We start from the raw sequence: 22,090 nt of genomic DNA, 5'->3' as shown, positions 1-22,090 counted from the left end.
TCTTTTCTATTTTTTTATTTTTATTTATTTATGATAGTCACAGAGAGAGAGAGAGAGAGAGAGGCAGAGACACAGGCAGAGGGAGAAGCAGGCTCCATGCACCGGGAGCCCGATGTGGGATTCGATCCCGGGTCTCCAGGATCGTGCCCTGGGCCAAAGGCAGGCGCCAAACCGCTGCGCCACCCAGGGATCCCGATTCTATTCTTTTCGATTCGATTTGATTTGATTCTTTTTGATTCGATACGACTCGATTTGATTCTTTTCGATTTGATTCGATTCAACTCGATACTTTTCAATTCGATCATTTCGATCGATTCGATTCGATTCTTTTCATTTCGATTCGATTCTTTTCGATTCGATTCAATTCTTTTCAATTCGATTCGATTCGATTCTTTTCGTTTCGATTTGATTCTCTTCTATTTTATTTGATTCGATTCATTTCAATTAGATTCGATACTGTTCGATTCGATTCTTTTCGATTCAGGTCGATTGGAATCGATTCGATTCTTTCGGTTCCATTCGATTCGATTCGATACGATTCTCTTCGATTCGATTCTTTTCGGTCTGTTCGATTCGATTCTTTTCGATTCAGTTCGATTCGATTCTTTTTGATTCGATTCGATTCTTTTCGCTTTGATATGATTCGATTCGTTTCGACTTTTTTCGATTCGTGTCGATTCGAATCTATTCGATTCTTTTCTATTCAATTCGATTCGATTGATTCTTTTCGATTCGATTCCATTCGATTCGATTCTTTTCGATTCGATTCTATTCTTTTCGATTCGATACGATTCGATTCGATTCTTTTTGATTCCATTTTTTCGATTCGATTCTTTTCAATTCGATTCGATTCTTTTCAATTTGATTCTTTTCGATTCGATTCGATTCGCCTCTTGTCGTTTCGATTCGATTCTTTTTGATTCGATTCGATTCGATTCTTTTCGTTTCGATTATATTCTCGTCGATTCGATTCGATTCGATACGATTCGATTCTTTTCGATTCGATTCTTCTCGAATCGATTCAATTCGATTCTTTTCGATTCGATTCTTTTCGATTTGATTCGATTCGATCATTTGGATTCCACTTGTTACATTTCGATTCGAATCTTTTCGATTCGATTCGATTCAATTCTTTTGGATTTCATTGGATTGATTTAGATAATTTTTGATTCGATTCGATTCTTTTACCCTAGCTTCGATTTGATTCTACTCGATTCAATTCATTTCGATTCTTCTTGATTCAATTCTTTTCGATTCTTTTTGATTCGGTTTGATTCTTTTCGATTCAATTCGATTCTTTTCGATTCGATTCGATTTAATTGTTTTTGAATCCATTTGATTCGATTCGATTATTTTCGATTCGACTCGATTTGATTCGATTCGGTTCGATTATCGATTCGATTCAATTCCAATTATTTTTGATTCGACTCGATTTGATTATTTTTTATTCAATTCGATTCAATTATTTTCGATTCGATGCAATTCGATTCGATTCTTCTCATTTCAACTCAATTCGATTCTTTCGAATTCGATTCGATTCGATTCTTTGTGTTTCGATTCGATTCTTTTCGATTTGAGTCAATTCTTTTCAATTCGATTTGATATTCTTCGATTCAATTCTTTTCGATTCGATTCGATTCGATTCTTTTCGATTCGATTCGATTCCATTCGATTCGATTCTTCGATTCGATTCGATTCGATTCTTTTCGATTCATTACGATTCGATCGATTCTTTTCGATACGAATCAATTCGATTCCATTCTTTTTGATTCGATTCGATTCGATTCTTTTAGATTTGATTTGATACGATTCTTTTCAATTGGATTTGATTCGATTCGATTCGTTTCGATTCTCTTTGATGTTTTTTGATTCGATCTTTTCAACCGATTTAATTCGATTCGATTCATTTCGATTTGATTCGATTCGAATTTTTCGATTCTATTCTTTTCAATTCGATTCTTTTCGATTCGATTCGATTTTTTTCTATTCGCTTCTTTTCGATTCGATTCGATTCGCCTCTTTTCGTTTCGATTCTATTCTTTTGGATTCGATTTGATTCTTTTCGTTTCGATTAGATTCTCTTCGATTCGATTCTTTTCGATTCAGTTCTTTTCGATTCGGTTCGATTTGATTCTTCTCCATTCGATTCGATTCGATTCTTTTCGATTCGATTCGATAAGATTCTTTTCGTTCGATTCAATTCTGTTCGATTCGATTCGATTCGATTCGAAGAGATTCGATTATTTTCAGTTCGATTCTTTTCGTTTCCATTCGATTCTTTTCGATTTGATTCGATTCGATCATTTGGATTCAATTTGTTACATTTCGATTCGATTCTTTTCTATTCAGTTCGATTCGATTCTTTTCAATTCAGTTCGATTCGATTCTTTTCAATTCAATTCGATTCGATTCGATTCTTTTCGGTTCGATATGATTCGATTCGATTCAACTCAACTCGATTCTTTTCGATTCGATTTTTTCAATTCGATTCCTTTCAATTCGATTCGATTGGATTCTTTTCGTTTCAATTAGATCGATTCGATTTCATTATTTTCAATTCAATTCATTTCGATGTTTTTCGATTCGATTCAATGCGAATCGATTATTTTCTATTAGATTCGCTTCAATTATTTTCGATTTGATTTGATTCGGTTGTTTTCAATTCGATTCCATTTGATTATTTTCATTTCGATTCGGTGCGATTCGATTCTATTATTTTCAATTCGATTCGTTTCGTATCCATTCGAATCGTTTTGATTCCTTTCGGTTTTCGATTTGAATCGATTCTTTCTTTTCGATTCGATTGTTTTCTATTCGGTTTGATTTTTTTGATTTGAATCGACTCGATTCTTTTTGATTCAAGTATATAAGATTCGATCCGATTCTTTTCGATTCAAATCAATACGATTCTTTTCGATTTGATTCGATTCGTTTGGATTCGACTCGATTCTTTTCGATTCAATTCTTTTCGATTCAATGAAATACGATTCTATTCTTTTCTATTTTTTTATTTTTATTTATTTATGATAGTCACAGAGAGAGAGAGAGAGAGAGAGAGGCAGAGACACAGGCAGAGGGAGAAGCAGGCTCCATGCACCGGGAGCCCGATGTGGGATTCGATCCCGGGTCTCCAGGATCGTGCCCTGGGCCAAAGGCAGGCGCCAAACCGCTGCGCCACCCAGGGATCCCGATTCTATTCTTTTCGATTCGATTTGATTTGATTCTTTTTGATTCGATACGACTCGATTTGATTCTTTTCGATTTGATTCGATTCAACTCGATACTTTTCAATTCGATCATTTCGATCGATTCGATTCGATTCTTTTCATTTCGATTCGATTCTTTTCGATTCGATTCAATTCTTTTCAATTCGATTCGATTCGATTCTTTTCGTTTCGATTTGATTCTCTTCTATTTTATTTGATTCGATTCATTTCAATTAGATTCGATACTGTTCGATTCGATTCTTTTCGATTCAGGTCGATTGGAATCGATTCGATTCTTTCGGTTCCATTCGATTCGATTCGATACGATTCTCTTCGATTCGATTCTTTTCGGTCTGTTCGATTCGATTCTTTTCGATTCAGTTCGATTCGATTCTTTTTGATTCGATTCGATTCTTTTCGCTTTGATATGATTCGATTCGTTTCGACTTTTTTCGATTCGTGTCGATTCGAATCTATTCGATTCTTTTCTATTCAATTCGATTCGATTGATTCTTTTCGATTCGATTCCATTCGATTCGATTCTTTTCGATTCGATTCTATTCTTTTCGATTCGATACGATTCGATTCGATTCTTTTTGATTCCATTTTTTCGATTCGATTCTTTTCAATTCGATTCGATTCTTTTCAATTTGATTCTTTTCGATTCGATTCGATTCGCCTCTTGTCGTTTCGATTCGATTCTTTTTGATTCGATTCGATTCGATTCTTTTCGTTTCGATTATATTCTCGTCGATTCGATTCGATTCGATACGATTCGATTCTTTTCGATTCGATTCTTCTCGAATCGATTCAATTCGATTCTTTTCGATTCGATTCTTTTCGATTTGATTCGATTCGATCATTTGGATTCCACTTGTTACATTTCGATTCGAATCTTTTCGATTCGATTCGATTCAATTCTTTTGGATTTCATTGGATTGATTTAGATAATTTTTGATTCGATTCGATTCTTTTACCCTAGCTTCGATTTGATTCTACTCGATTCAATTCATTTCGATTCTTCTTGATTCAATTCTTTTCGATTCTTTTTGATTCGGTTTGATTCTTTTCGATTCAATTCGATTCTTTTCGATTCGATTCGATTTAATTGTTTTTGAATCCATTTGATTCGATTCGATTATTTTCGATTCGACTCGATTTGATTCGATTCGGTTCGATTATCGATTCGATTCAATTCCAATTATTTTTGATTCGACTCGATTTGATTATTTTTTATTCAATTCGATTCAATTATTTTCGATTCGATGCAATTCGATTCGATTCTTCTCATTTCAACTCAATTCGATTCTTTCGAATTCGATTCGATTCGATTCTTTGTGTTTCGATTCGATTCTTTTCGATTTGAGTCAATTCTTTTCAATTCGATTTGATATTCTTCGATTCAATTCTTTTCGATTCGATTCGATTCGATTCTTTTCGATTCGATTCGATTCCATTCGATTCGATTCTTCGATTCGATTCGATTCGATTCTTTTCGATTCATTACGATTCGATCGATTCTTTTCGATACGAATCAATTCGATTCCATTCTTTTTGATTCGATTCGATTCGATTCTTTTAGATTTGATTTGATACGATTCTTTTCAATTGGATTTGATTCGATTCGATTCGTTTCGATTCTCTTTGATGTTTTTTGATTCGATCTTTTCAACCGATTTAATTCGATTCGATTCATTTCGATTTGATTCGATTCGAATTTTTCGATTCTATTCTTTTCAATTCGATTCTTTTCGATTCGATTCGATTCGATTTTTTTCTATTCGCTTCTTTTCGATTCGATTCGATTCGCCTCTTTTCGTTTCGATTCTATTCTTTTGGATTCGATTTGATTCTTTTCGTTTCGATTAGATTCTCTTCGATTCGATTCTTTTCGATTCAGTTCTTTTCGATTCGGTTCGATTTGATTCTTCTCCATTCGATTCGATTCGATTCTTTTCGATTCGATTCGATAAGATTCTTTTCGTTCGATTCAATTCTGTTCGATTCGATTCGATTCGATTCGAAGAGATTCGATTATTTTCAGTTCGATTCTTTTCGTTTCCATTCGATTCTTTTCGATTTGATTCTATTCGATCATTTGGATTCAATTTGTTACATTTCGATTCGATTCTTTTCTATTCAGTTCGATTCGATTCTTTTCAATTCAGTTCGATTCGATTCTTTTCAATTCAATTCGATTCGATTCGATTCTTTTCGGTTCGATATGATTCGATTCGATTCAACTCAACTCGATTCTTTTCGATTCGATTTTTTCAATTCGATTCCTTTCAATTCGATTCGATTGGATTCTTTTCGTTTCAATTAGATCGATTCGATTTCATTATTTTCAATTCAATTCATTTCGATGTTTTTCGATTCGATTCAATGCGAATCGATTATTTTCTATTAGATTCGCTTCAATTATTTTCGATTTGATTTGATTCGGTTGTTTTCAATTCGATTCCATTTGATTATTTTCATTTCGATTCGGTGCGATTCGATTCTATTATTTTCAATTCGATTCGTTTCGTATCCATTCGAATCGTTTTGATTCCTTTCGGTTTTCGATTTGAATCGATTCTTTCTTTTCGATTCGATTGTTTTCTATTCGGTTTGATTTTTTTGATTTGAATCGACTCGATTCTTTTTGATTCAAGTATATAAGATTCGATCCGATTCTTTTCGATTCAAATCAATACGATTCTTTTCGATTTGATTCGATTCGTTTGGATTCGACTCGATTCTTTTCGATTCAATTCTTTTCGATTCAATGAAATACGATTCTATTCTTTTCTATTTTTTTATTTTTATTTATTTATGATAGTCACAGAGAGAGAGAGAGAGAGAGAGAGGCAGAGACACAGGCAGAGGGAGAAGCAGGCTCCATGCACCGGGAGCCCGATGTGGGATTCGATCCCGGGTCTCCAGGAGAGTGCCCTGGGCCAAAGGCAGGCGCCAAACCGCTGCGCCACCCAGGGATCCCGATTCTATTCTTTTCGATTCGATTTGATTTGATTCTTTTTGATTCGATACGACTCGATTTGATTCTTTTCGATTTGATTCGATTCAACTCGATACTTTTCAATTCGATCATTTCGATCGATTCGATTCGATTCTTTTCATTTCGATTCGATTCTTTTCGATTCGATTCAATTCTTTTCAATTCGATTCGATTCGATTCTTTTCGTTTCGATTTGATTCTCTTCTATTTTATTTGATTCGATTCATTTCAATTAGATTCGATACTGTTCGATTCGATTCTTTTCGATTCAGGTCGATTGGAATCGATTCGATTCTTTCGGTTCCATTCGATTCGATTCGATACGATTCTCTTCGATTCGATTCTTTTCGGTCTGTTCGATTCGATTCTTTTCGATTCAGTTCGATTCGATTCTTTTTGATTCGATTCGATTCTTTTCGCTTTGATATGATTCGATTCGTTTCGACTTTTTTCGATTCGTGTCGATTCGAATCTATTCGATTCTTTTCTATTCAATTCGATTCGATTGATTCTTTTCGATTCGATTCCATTCGATTCGATTCTTTTCGATTCGATTCTATTCTTTTCGATTCGATACGATTCGATTCGATTCTTTTTGATTCCATTTTTTCGATTCGATTCTTTTCAATTCGATTCGATTCTTTTCAATTTGATTCTTTTCGATTCGATTCGATTCGCCTCTTGTCGTTTCGATTCGATTCTTTTTGATTCGATTCGATTCGATTCTTTTCGTTTCGATTATATTCTCGTCGATTCGATTCGATTCGATACGATTCGATTCTTTTCGATTCGATTCTTCTCGAATCGATTCAATTCGATTCTTTTCGATTCGATTCTTTTCGATTTGATTCGATTCGATCATTTGGATTCCACTTGTTACATTTCGATTCGAATCTTTTCGATTCGATTCGATTCAATTCTTTTGGATTTCATTGGATTGATTTAGATAATTTTTGATTCGATTCGATTCTTTTACCCTAGCTTCGATTTGATTCTACTCGATTCAATTCATTTCGATTCTTCTTGATTCAATTCTTTTCGATTCTTTTTGATTCGGTTTGATTCTTTTCGATTCAATTCGATTCTTTTCGATTCGATTCGATTTAATTGTTTTTGAATCCATTTGATTCGATTCGATTATTTTCGATTCGACTCGATTTGATTCGATTCGGTTCGATTATCGATTCGATTCAATTCCAATTATTTTTGATTCGACTCGATTTGATTATTTTTTATTCAATTCGATTCAATTATTTTCGATTCGATGCAATTCGATTCGATTCTTCTCATTTCAACTCAATTCGATTCTTTCGAATTCGATTCGATTCGATTCTTTGTGTTTCGATTCGATTCTTTTCGATTTGAGTCAATTCTTTTCAATTCGATTTGATATTCTTCGATTCAATTCTTTTCGATTCGATTCGATTCGATTCTTTTCGATTCGATTCGATTCCATTCGATTCGATTCTTCGATTCGATTCGATTCGATTCTTTTCGATTCATTACGATTCGATCGATTCTTTTCGATACGAATCAATTCGATTCCATTCTTTTTGATTCGATTCGATTCGATTCTTTTAGATTTGATTTGATACGATTCTTTTCAATTGGATTTGATTCGATTCGATTCGTTTCGATTCTCTTTGATGTTTTTTGATTCGATCTTTTCAACCGATTTAATTCGATTCGATTCATTTCGATTTGATTCGATTCGAATTTTTCGATTCTATTCTTTTCAATTCGATTCTTTTCGATTCGATTCGATTCGATTTTTTTCTATTCGCTTCTTTTCGATTCGATTCGATTCGCCTCTTTTCGTTTCGATTCTATTCTTTTGGATTCGATTTGATTCTTTTCGTTTCGATTAGATTCTCTTCGATTCGATTCTTTTCGATTCAGTTCTTTTCGATTCGGTTCGATTTGATTCTTCTCCATTCGATTCGATTCGATTCTTTTCGATTCGATTCGATAAGATTCTTTTCGTTCGATTCAATTCTGTTCGATTCGATTCGATTCGATTCGAAGAGATTCGATTATTTTCAGTTCGATTCTTTTCGTTTCCATTCGATTCTTTTCGATTTGATTCGATTCGATCATTTGGATTCAATTTGTTACATTTCGATTCGATTCTTTTCTATTCAGTTCGATTCGATTCTTTTCGATTCAGTTCGATTCGATTCTTTTCAATTCAATTCGATTCGATTCGATTCTTTTCGGTTCGATATGATTCGATTCGATTCAACTCAACTCGATTCTTTTCGATTCGATTTTTTCAATTCGATTCCTTTCAATTCGATTCGATTGGATTCTTTTCGTTTCAATTAGATCGATTCGATTTCATTATTTTCAATTCAATTCATTTCGATGTTTTTCGATTCGATTCAATGCGAATCGATTATTTTCTATTAGATTCGCTTCAATTATTTTCGATTTGATTTGATTCGGTTGTTTTCAATTCGATTCCATTTGATTATTTTCATTTCGATTCGGTGCGATTCGATTCTATTATTTTCAATTCGATTCGTTTCGTATCCATTCGAATCGTTTTGATTCCTTTCGGTTTTCGATTTGAATCGATTCTTTCTTTTCGATTCGATTGTTTTCTATTCGGTTTGATTTTTTTGATTTGAATCGACTCGATTCTTTTTGATTCAAGTATATAAGATTCGATCCGATTCTTTTCGATTCAAATCAATACGATTCTTTTCGATTTGATTCGATTCGTTTGGATTCGACTCGATTCTTTTCGATTCAATTCTTTTCGATTCAATGAAATACGATTCTATTCTTTTCTATTTTTTTATTTTTATTTATTTATGATAGTCACAGAGAGAGAGAGAGAGAGAGAGAGGCAGAGACACAGGCAGAGGGAGAAGCAGGCTCCATGCACCGGGAGCCCGATGTGGGATTCGATCCCGGGTCTCCAGGATCGTGCCCTGGGCCAAAGGCAGGCGCCAAACCGCTGCGCCACCCAGGGATCCCGATTCTATTCTTTTCGATTCGATTTGATTTGATTCTTTTTGATTCGATACGACTCGATTTGATTCTTTTCGATTTGATTCGATTCAACTCGATACTTTTCAATTCGATCATTTCGATCGATTCGATTCGATTCTTTTCATTTCGATTCGATTCTTTTCGATTCGATTCAATTCTTTTCAATTCGATTCGATTCGATTCTTTTCGTTTCGATTTGATTCTCTTCTATTTTATTTGATTCGATTCATTTCAATTAGATTCGATACTGTTCGATTCGATTCTTTTCGATTCAGGTCGATTGGAATCGATTCGATTCTTTCGGTTCCATTCGATTCGATTCGATACGATTCTCTTCGATTCGATTCTTTTCGGTCTGTTCGATTCGATTCTTTTCGATTCAGTTCGATTCGATTCTTTTTGATTCGATTCGATTCTTTTCGCTTTGATATGATTCGATTCGTTTCGACTTTTTTCGATTCGTGTCGATTCGAATCTATTCGATTCTTTTCTATTCAATTCGATTCGATTGATTCTTTTCGATTCGATTCCATTCGATTCGATTCTTTTCGATTCGATTCTATTCTTTTCGATTCGATACGATTCGATTCGATTCTTTTTGATTCCATTTTTTCGATTCGATTCTTTTCAATTCGATTCGATTCTTTTCAATTTGATTCTTTTCGATTCGATTCGATTCGCCTCTTGTCGTTTCGATTCGATTCTTTTTGATTCGATTCGATTCGATTCTTTTCGTTTCGATTATATTCTCGTCGATTCGATTCGATTCGATACGATTCGATTCTTTTCGATTCGATTCTTCTCGAATCGATTCAATTCGATTCTTTTCGATTCGATTCTTTTCGATTTGATTCGATTCGATCATTTGGATTCCACTTGTTACATTTCGATTCGAATCTTTTCGATTCGATTCGATTCAATTCTTTTGGATTTCATTGGATTGATTTAGATAATTTTTGATTCGATTCGATTCTTTTACCCTAGCTTCGATTTGATTCTACTCGATTCAATTCATTTCGATTCTTCTTGATTCAATTCTTTTCGATTCTTTTTGATTCGGTTTGATTCTTTTCGATTCAATTCGATTCTTTTCGATTCGATTCGATTTAATTGTTTTTGAATCCATTTGATTCGATTCGATTATTTTCGATTCGACTCGATTTGATTCGATTCGGTTCGATTATCGATTCGATTCAATTCCAATTATTTTTGATTCGACTCGATTTGATTATTTTTTATTCAATTCGATTCAATTATTTTCGATTCGATGCAATTCGATTCGATTCTTCTCATTTCAACTCAATTCGATTCTTTCGAATTCGATTCGATTCGATTCTTTGTGTTTCGATTCGATTCTTTTCGATTTGAGTCAATTCTTTTCAATTCGATTTGATATTCTTCGATTCAATTCTTTTCGATTCGATTCGATTCGATTCTTTTCGATTCGATTCGATTCCATTCGATTCGATTCTTCGATTCGATTCGATTCGATTCTTTTCGATTCATTACGATTCGATCGATTCTTTTCGATACGAATCAATTCGATTCCATTCTTTTTGATTCGATTCGATTCGATTCTTTTAGATTTGATTTGATACGATTCTTTTCAATTGGATTTGATTCGATTCGATTCGTTTCGATTCTCTTTGATGTTTTTTGATTCGATCTTTTCAACCGATTTAATTCGATTCGATTCATTTCGATTTGATTCGATTCGAATTTTTCGATTCTATTCTTTTCAATTCGATTCTTTTCGATTCGATTCGATTCGATTTTTTTCTATTCGCTTCTTTTCGATTCGATTCGATTCGCCTCTTTTCGTTTCGATTCTATTCTTTTGGATTCGATTTGATTCTTTTCGTTTCGATTAGATTCTCTTCGATTCGATTCTTTTCGATTCAGTTCTTTTCGATTCGGTTCGATTTGATTCTTCTCCATTCGATTCGATTCGATTCTTTTCGATTCGATTCGATAAGATTCTTTTCGTTCGATTCAATTCTGTTCGATTCGATTCGATTCGATTCGAAGAGATTCGATTATTTTCAGTTCGATTCTTTTCGTTTCCATTCGATTCTTTTCGATTTGATTCGATTCGATCATTTGGATTCAATTTGTTACATTTCGATTCGATTCTTTTCTATTCAGTTCGATTCGATTCTTTTCGATTCAGTTCGATTCGATTCTTTTCAATTCAATTCGATTCGATTCGATTCTTTTCGGTTCGATATGATTCGATTCGATTCAACTCAACTCGATTCTTTTCGATTCGATTTTTTCAATTCGATTCCTTTCAATTCGATTCGATTGGATTCTTTTCGTTTCAATTAGATCGATTCGATTTCATTATTTTCAATTCAATTCATTTCGATGTTTTTCGATTCGATTCAATGCGAATCGATTATTTTCTATTAGATTCGCTTCAATTATTTTCGATTTGATTTGATTCGGTTGTTTTCAATTCGATTCCATTTGATTATTTTCATTTCGATTCGGTGCGATTCGATTCTATTATTTTCAATTCGATTCGTTTCGTATCCATTCGAATCGTTTTGATTCCTTTCGGTTTTCGATTTGAATCGATTCTTTCTTTTCGATTCGATTGTTTTCTATTCGGTTTGATTTTTTTGATTTGAATCGACTCGATTCTTTTTGATTCAAGTATATAAGATTCGATCCGATTCTTTTCGATTCAAATCAATACGATTCTTTTCGATTTGATTCGATTCGTTTGGATTCGACTCGATTCTTTTCGATTCAATTCTTTTCGATTCAATGAAATACGATTCTATTCTTTTCTATTTTTTTATTTTTATTTATTTATGATAGTCACAGAGAGAGAGAGAGAGAGAGAGAGGCAGAGACACAGGCAGAGGGAGAAGCAGGCTCCATGCACCGGGAGCCCGATGTGGGATTCGATCCCGGGTCTCCAGGATCGTGCCCTGGGCCAAAGGCAGGCGCCAAACCGCTGCGCCACCCAGGGATCCCGATTCTATTCTTTTCGATTCGATTTGATTTGATTCTTTTTGATTCGATACGACTCGATTTGATTCTTTTCGATTTGATTCGATTCAACTCGATACTTTTCAATTCGATCATTTCGATCGATTCGATTCGATTCTTTTCATTTCGATTCGATTCTTTTCGATTCGATTCAATTCTTTTCAATTCGATTCGATTCGATTCTTTTCGTTTCGATTTGATTCTCTTCTATTTTATTTGATTCGATTCATTTCAATTAGATTCGATACTGTTCGATTCGATTCTTTTCGATTCAGGTCGATTGGAATCGATTCGATTCTTTCGGTTCCATTCGATTCGATTCGATACGATTCTCTTCGATTCGATTCTTTTCGGTCTGTTCGATTCGATTCTTTTCGATTCAGTTCGATTCGATTCTTTTTGATTCGATTCGATTCTTTTCGCTTTGATATGATTCGATTCGTTTCGACTTTTTTCGATTCGTGTCGATTCGAATCTATTCGATTCTTTTCTATTCAATTCGATTCGATTGATTCTTTTCGATTCGATTCCATTCGATTCGATTCTTTTCGATTCGATTCTATTCTTTTCGATTCGATACGATTCGATTCGATTCTTTTTGATTCCATTTTTTCGATTCGATTCTTTTCAATTCGATTCGATTCTTTTCAATTTGATTCTTTTCGATTCGATTCGATTCGCCTCTTGTCGTTTCGATTCGATTCTTTTTGATTCGATTCGATTCGATTCTTTTCGTTTCGATTATATTCTCGTCGATTCGATTCGATTCGATACGATTCGATTCTTTTCGATTCGATTCTTCTCGAATCGATTCAATTCGATTCTTTTCGATTCGATTCTTTTCGATTTGATTCGATTCGATCATTTGGATTCCACTTGTTACATTTCGATTCGAATCTTTTCGATTCGATTCGATTCAATTCTTTTGGATTTCATTGGATTGATTTAGATAATTTTTGATTCGATTCGATTCTTTTACCCTAGCTTCGATTTGATTCTACTCGATTCAATTCATTTCGATTCTTCTTGATTCAATTCTTTTCGATTCTTTTTGATTCGGTTTGATTCTTTTCGATTCAATTCGATTCTTTTCGATTCGATTCGATTTAATTGTTTTTGAATCCATTTGATTCGATTCGATTATTTTCGATTCGACTCGATTTGATTCGATTCGGTTCGATTATCGATTCGATTCAATTCCAATTATTTTTGATTCGACTCGATTTGATTATTTTTTATTCAATTCGATTCAATTATTTTCGATTCGATGCAATTCGATTCGATTCTTCTCATTTCAACTCAATTCGATTCTTTCGAATTCGATTCGATTCGATTCTTTGTGTTTCGATTCGATTCTTTTCGATTTGAGTCAATTCTTTTCAATTCGATTTGATATTCTTCGATTCAATTCTTTTCGATTCGATTCGATTCGATTCTTTTCGATTCGATTCGATTCCATTCGATTCGATTCTTCGATTCGATTCGATTCGATTCTTTTCGATTCATTACGATTCGATCGATTCTTTTCGATACGAATCAATTCGATTCCATTCTTTTTGATTCGATTCGATTCGATTCTTTTAGATTTGATTTGATACGATTCTTTTCAATTGGATTTGATTCGATTCGATTCGTTTCGATTCTCTTTGATGTTTTTTGATTCGATCTTTTCAACCGATTTAATTCGATTCGATTCATTTCGATTTGATTCGATTCGAATTTTTCGATTCTATTCTTTTCAATTCGATTCTTTTCGATTCGATTCGATTCGATTTTTTTCTATTCGCTTCTTTTCGATTCGATTCGATTCGCCTCTTTTCGTTTCGATTCTATTCTTTTGGATTCGATTTGATTCTTTTCGTTTCGATTAGATTCTCTTCGATTCGATTCTTTTCGATTCAGTTCTTTTCGATTCGGTTCGATTTGATTCTTCTCCATTCGATTCGATTCGATTCTTTTCGATTCGATTCGATAAGATTCTTTTCGTTCGATTCAATTCTGTTCGATTCTATTCGATTCGATTCGAAGAGATTCGATTATTTTCAGTTCGATTCTTTTCGTTTCCATTCGATTCTTTTCGATTTGATTCGATTCGATCATTTGGATTCAATTTGTTACATTTCGATTCGATTCTTTTCTATTCAGTTCGATTCGATTCTTTTCGATTCAGTTCGATTCGATTCTTTTCAATTCAATTCGATTCGATTCGATTCTTTTCGGTTCGATATGATTCGATTCGATTCAACTCAACTCGATTCTTTTCGATTCGATTTTTTCAATTCGATTCCTTTCAATTCGATTCGATTGGATTCTTTTCGTTTCAATTAGATCGATTCGATTTCATTATTTTCAATTCAATTCATTTCGATGTTTTTCGATTCGATTCAATGCGAATCGATTATTTTCTATTAGATTCGCTTCAATTATTTTCGATTTGATTTGATTCGGTTGTTTTCAATTCGATTCCATTTGATTATTTTCATTTCGATTCGGTGCGATTCGATTCTATTATTTTCAATTCGATTCGTTTCGTATCCATTCGAATCGTTTTGATTCCTTTCGGTTTTCGATTTGAATCGATTCTTTCTTTTCGATTCGATTGTTTTCTATTCGGTTTGATTTTTTTGATTTGAATCGACTCGATTCTTTTTGATTCAAGTATATAAGATTCGATCCGATTCTTTTCGATTCAAATCAATACGATTCTTTTCGATTTGATTCGATTCGTTTGGATTCGACTCGATTCTTTTCGATTCAATTCTTTTCGATTCAATGAAATACGATTCTATTCTTTTCTATTTTTTTATTTTTATTTATTTATGATAGTCACAGAGAGAGAGAGAGAGAGAGAGAGGCAGAGACACAGGCAGAGGGAGAAGCAGGCTCCATGCACCGGGAGCCCGATGTGGGATTCGATCCCGGGTCTCCAGGATCGTGCCCTGGGCCAAAGGCAGGCGCCAAACCGCTGCGCCACCCAGGGATCCCGATTCTATTCTTTTCGATTCGATTTGATTTGATTCTTTTTGATTCGATACGACTCGATTTGATTCTTTTCGATTTGATTCGATTCAACTCGATACTTTTCAATTCGATCATTTCGATCGATTCGATTCGATTCTTTTCATTTCGATTCGATTCTTTTCGATTCGATTCAATTCTTTTCAATTCGATTCGATTCGATTCTTTTCGTTTCGATTTGATTCTCTTCTATTTTATTTGATTCGATTCATTTCAATTAGATTCGATACTGTTCGATTCGATTCTTTTCGATTCAGGTCGATTGGAATCGATTCGATTCTTTCGGTTCCATTCGATTCGATTCGATACGATTCTCTTCGATTCGATTCTTTTCGGTCTGTTCGATTCGATTCTTTTCGATTCAGTTCGATTCGATTCTTTTTGATTCGATTCGATTCTTTTCGCTTTGATATGATTCGATTCGTTTCGACTTTTTTCGATTCGTGTCGATTCGAATCTATTCGATTCTTTTCTATTCAATTCGATTCGATTGATTCTTTTCGATTCGATTCCATTCGATTCGATTCTTTTCGATTCGATTCTATTCTTTTCGATTCGATACGATTCGATTCGATTCTTTTTGATTCCATTTTTTCGATTCGATTCTTTTCAATTCGATTCGATTCTTTTCAATTTGATTCTTTTCGATTCGATTCGATTCGCCTCTTGTCGTTTCGATTCGATTCTTTTTGATTCGATTCGATTCGATTCTTTTCGTTTCGATTATATTCTCGTCGATTCGATTCGATTCGATACGATTCGATTCTTTTCGATTCGATTCTTCTCGAATCGATTCAATTCGATTCTTTTCGATTCGATTCTTTTCGATTTGATTCGATTCGATCATTTGGATTCCACTTGTTACATTTCGATTCGAATCTTTTCGATTCGATTCGATTCAATTCTTTTGGATTTCATTGGATTGATTTAGATAATTTTTGATTCGATTCGATTCTTTTACCCTAGCTTCGATTTGATTCTACTCGATTCAATTCATTTCGATTCTTCTTGATTCAATTCTTTTCGATTCTTTTTGATTCGGTTTGATTCTTTTCGATTCAATTCGATTCTTTTCGATTCGATTCGATTTAATTGTTTTTGAATCCATTTGATTCGATTCGATTATTTTCGATTCGACTCGATTTGATTCGATTCGGTTCGATTATCGATTCGATTCAATTCCAATTATTTTTGATTCGACTCGATTTGATTATTTTTTATTCAATTCGATTCAATTATTTTCGATTCGATGCAATTCGATTCGATTCTTCTCATTTCAACTCAATTCGATTCTTTCGAATTCGATTCGATTCGATTCTTTGTGTTTCGATTCGATTCTTTTCGATTTGAGTCAATTCTTTTCAATTCGATTTGATATTCTTCGATTCAATTCTTTTCGATTCGATTCGATTCGATTCTTTTCGATTCGATTCGATTCCATTCGATTCGATTCTTCGATTCGATTCGATTCGATTCTTTTCGATTCATTACGATTCGATCGATTCTTTTCGATACGAATCAATTCGATTCCATTCTTTTTGATTCGATTCGATTCGATTCTTTTAGATTTGATTTGATACGATTCTTTTCAATTGGATTTGATTCGATTCGATTCGTTTCGATTCTCTTTGATGTTTTTTGATTCGATCTTTTCAACCGATTTAATTCGATTCGATTCATTTCGATTTGATTCGATTCGAATTTTTCGATTCTATTCTTTTCAATTCGATTCTTTTCGATTCGATTCGATTCGATTTTTTTCTATTCGCTTCTTTTCGATTCGATTCGATTCGCCTCTTTTCGTTTCGATTCTATTCTTTTGGATTCGATTTGATTCTTTTCGTTTCGATTAGATTCTCTTCGATTCGATTCTTTTCGATTCAGTTCTTTTCGATTCGGTTCGATTTCATTCTTCTCCATTCGATTCGATTCGATTCTTTTCGATTCGATTCGATAAGATTCTTTTCGTTCGATTCAATTCTGTTCGATTCGATTCGATTCGATTCGAAGAGATTCGATTATTTTCAGTTCGATTCTTTTCGTTTCCATTCGATTCTTTTCGATTTGATTCGATTCGATCATTTGGATTCAATTTGTTACATTTCGATTCGATTCTTTTCTATTCAGTTCGATTCGATTCTTTTCGATTCAGTTCGATTCGATTCTTTTCAATTCAATTCGATTCGATTCGATTCTTTTCGGTTCGATATGATTCGATTCGATTCAACTCAACTCGATTCTTTTCGATTCGATTTTTTCAATTCGATTCCTTTCAATTCGATTCGATTGGATTCTTTTCGTTTCAATTAGATCGATTCGATTTCATTATTTTCAATTCAATTCATTTCGATGTTTTTCGATTCGATTCAATGCGAATCGATTATTTTCTATTAGATTCGCTTCAATTATTTTCGATTTGATTTGATTCGGTTGTTTTCAATTCGATTCCATTTGATTATTTTCATTTCGATTCGGTGCGATTCGATTCTATTATTTTCAATTCGATTCGTTTCGTATCCATTCGAATCGTTTTGATTCCTTTCGGTTTTCGATTTGAATCGATTCTTTCTTTTCGATTCGATTGTTTTCTATTCGGTTTGATTTTTTTGATTTGAATCGACTCGATTCTTTTTGATTCAAGTATATAAGATTCGATCCGATTCTTTTCGATTCAAATCAATACGATTCTTTTCGATTTGATTCGATTCGTTTGGATTCGACTCGATTCTTTTCGATTCAATTCTTTTCGATTCAATGAAATACGATTCTATTCTTTTCTATTTTTTTATTTTTATTTATTTATGATAGTCACAGAGAGAGAGAGAGAGAGAGAGAGGCAGAGACACAGGCAGAGGGAGAAGCAGGCTCCATGCACCGGGAGCCCGATGTGGGATTCGATCCCGGGTCTCCAGGATCGTGCCCTGGGCCAAAGGCAGGCGCCAAACCGCTGCGCCACCCAGGGATCCCGATTCTATTCTTTTCGATTCGATTTGATTTGATTCTTTTTGATTCGATACGACTCGATTTGATTCTTTTCGATTTGATTCGATTCAACTCGATACTTTTCAATTCGATCATTTCGATCGATTCGATTCGATTCTTTTCATTTCGATTCGATTCTTTTCGATTCGATTCAATTCTTTTCAATTCGATTCGATTCGATTCTTTTCGTTTCGATTTGATTCTCTTCTATTTTATTTGATTCGATTCATTTCAATTAGATTCGATACTGTTCGATTCGATTCTTTTCGATTCAGGTCGATTGGAATCGATTCGATTCTTTCGGTTCCATTCGATTCGATTCGATACGATTCTCTTCGATTCGATTCTTTTCGGTCTGTTCGATTCGATTCTTTTCGATTCAGTTCGATTCGATTCTTTTTGATTCGATTCGATTCTTTTCGCTTTGATATGATTCGATTCGTTTCGACTTTTTTCGATTCGTGTCGATTCGAATCTATTCGATTCTTTTCTATTCAATTCGATTCGATTGATTCTTTTCGATTCGATTCCATTCGATTCGATTCTTTTCGATTCGATTCTATTCTTTTCGATTCGATACGATTCGATTCGATTCTTTTTGATTCCATTTTTTCGATTCGATTCTTTTCAATTCGATTCGATTCTTTTCAATTTGATTCTTTTCGATTCGATTCGATTCGCCTCTTGTCGTTTCGATTCGATTCTTTTTGATTCGATTCGATTCGATTCTTTTCGTTTCGATTATATTCTCGTCGATTCGATTCGATTCGATACGATTCGATTCTTTTCGATTCGATTCTTCTCGAATCGATTCAATTCGATTCTTTTCGATTCGATTCTTTTCGATTTGATTCGATTCGATCATTTGGATTCCACTTGTTACATTTCGATTCGAATCTTTTCGATTCGATTCGATTCAATTCTTTTGGATTTCATTGGATTGATTTAGATAATTTTTGATTCGATTCGATTCTTTTACCCTAGCTTCGATTTGATTCTACTCGATTCAATTCATTTCGATTCTTCTTGATTCAATTCTTTTCGATTCTTTTTGATTCGGTTTGATTCTTTTCGATTCAATTCGATTCTTTTCGATTCGATTCGATTTAATTGTTTTTGAATCCATTTGATTCGATTCGATTATTTTCGATTCGACTCGATTTGATTCGATTCGGTTCGATTATCGATTCGATTCAATTCCAATTATTTTTGATTCGACTCGATTTGATTATTTTTTATTCAATTCGATTCAATTATTTTCGATTCGATGCAATTCGATTCGATTCTTCTCATTTCAACTCAATTCGATTCTTTCGAATTCGATTCGATTCGATTCTTTGTGTTTCGATTCGATTCTTTTCGATTTGAGTCAATTCTTTTCAATTCGATTTGATATTCTTCGATTCAATTCTTTTCGATTCGATTCGATTCGATTCTTTTCGATTCGATTCGATTCCATTCGATTCGATTCTTCGATTCGATTCGATTCGATTCTTTTCGATTCATTACGATTCGATCGATTCTTTTCGATACGAATCAATTCGATTCCATTCTTTTTGATTCGATTCGATTCGATTCTTTTAGATTTGATTTGATACGATTCTTTTCAATTGGATTTGATTCGATTCGATTCGTTTCGATTCTCTTTGATGTTTTTTGATTCGATCTTTTCAACCGATTTAATTCGATTCGATTCATTTCGATTTGATTCGATTCGAATTTTTCGATTCTATTCTTTTCAATTCGATTCTTTTCGATTCGATTCGATTCGATTTTTTTCTATTCGCTTCTTTTCGATTCGATTCGATTCGCCTCTTTTCGTTTCGATTCTATTCTTTTGGATTCGATTTGATTCTTTTCGTTTCGATTAGATTCTCTTCGATTCGATTCTTTTCGATTCAGTTCTTTTCGATTCGGTTCGATTTGATTCTTCTCCATTCGATTCGATTCGATTCTTTTCGATTCGATTCGATAAGATTCTTTTCGTTCGATTCAATTCTGTTCGATTCGATTCGATTCGATTCGAAGAGATTCGATTATTTTCAGTTCGATTCTTTTCGTTTCCATTCGATTCTTTTCGATTTGATTCGATTCGATCATTTGGATTCAATTTGTTACATTTCGATTCGATTCTTTTCTATTCAGTTCGATTCGATTCTTTTCGATTCAGTTCGATTCGATTCTTTTCAATTCAATTCGATTCGATTCGATTCTTTTCGGTTCGATATGATTCGATTCGATTCAACTCAACTCGATTCTTTTCGATTCGATTTTTTCAATTCGATTCCTTTCAATTCGATTCGATTGGATTCTTTTCGTTTCAATTAGATCGATTCGATTTCATTATTTTCAATTCAATTCATTTCGATGTTTTTCGATTCGATTCAATGCGAATCGATTATTTTCTATTAGATTCGCTTCAATTATTTTCGATTTGATTTGATTCGGTTGTTTTCAATTCGATTCCATTTGATTATTTTCATTTCGATTCGGTGCGATTCGATTCTATTATTTTCAATTCGATTCGTTTCGTATCCATTCGAATCGTTTTGATTCCTTTCGGTTTTCGATTTGAATCGATTCTTTCTTTTCGATTCGATTGTTTTCTATTCGGTTTGATTTTTTTGATTTGAATCGACTCGATTCTTTTTGATTCAAGTATATAAGATTCGATCCGATTCTTTTCGATTCAAATCAATACGATTCTTTTCGATTTGATTCGATTCGTTTTGATTCGACTCGATTCTTTTCGATTCAATTCTTTTCGATTCAATGAAATACGATTCTATTCTTTTCTATTTTTTTATTTTTATTTATTTATGATAGTCACAGAGAGAGAGAGAGAGAGAGAGAGGCAGAGACACAGGCAGAGGGAGAAGCAGGCTCCATGCACCGGGAGCCCGATGTGGGATTCGATCCCGGGTCTCCAGGATCGTGCCCTGGGCCAAAGGCAGGCGCCAAACCGCTGCGCCACCCAGGGATCCCGATTCTATTCTTTTCGATTCGATTTGATTTGATTCTTTTTGATTCGATACGACTCGATTTGATTCTTTTCGATTTGATTCGATTCAACTCGATACTTTTCAATTCGATCATTTCGATCGATTCGATTCGATTCTTTTCATTTCGATTCGATTCTTTTCGATTCGATTCAATTCTTTTCAATTCGATTCGATTCGATTCTTTTCGTTTCGATTTGATTCTCTTCTATTTTATTTGATTCGATTCATTTCAATTAGATTCGATACTGTTCGATTCGATTCTTTTCGATTCAGGTCGATTGGAATCGATTCGATTCTTTCGGTTCCATTCGATTCGATTCGATACGATTCTCTTCGATTCGATTCTTTTCGGTCTGTTCGATTCGATTCTTTTCGATTCAGTTCGATTCGATTCTTTTTGATTCGATTCGATTCTTTTCGCTTTGATATGATTCGATTCGTTTCGACTTTTTTCGATTCGTGTCGATTCGAATCTATTCGATTCTTTTCTATTCAATTCGATTCGATTGATTCTTTTCGATTCGATTCCATTCGATTCGATTCTTTTCGATTCGATTCTATTCTTTTCGATTCGATACGATTCGATTCGATTCTTTTTGATTCCATTTTTTCGATTCGATTCTTTTCAATTCGATTCGATTCTTTTCAATTTGATTCTTTTCGATTCGATTCGATTCGCCTCTTGTCGTTTCGATTCGATTCTTTTTGATTCGATTCGATTCGATTCTTTTCGTTTCGATTATATTCTCGTCGATTCGATTCGATTCGATACGATTCGATTCTTTTTATTCGATTCTTCTCGAATCGATTCAATTCGATTCTTTTCGATTCGATTCTTTTCGATTTGATTCGATTCGATCATTTGGATTCCACTTGTTACATTT

Source organism: Canis lupus, chromosome 35 (assembly GCF_048164855.1).
Source record: "Canis lupus baileyi chromosome 35, mCanLup2.hap1, whole genome shotgun sequence".
NCBI lineage: Eukaryota > Metazoa > Chordata > Mammalia > Carnivora > Canidae > Canis > Canis lupus.
This window is presented reverse-complemented; position numbering follows the sequence as displayed.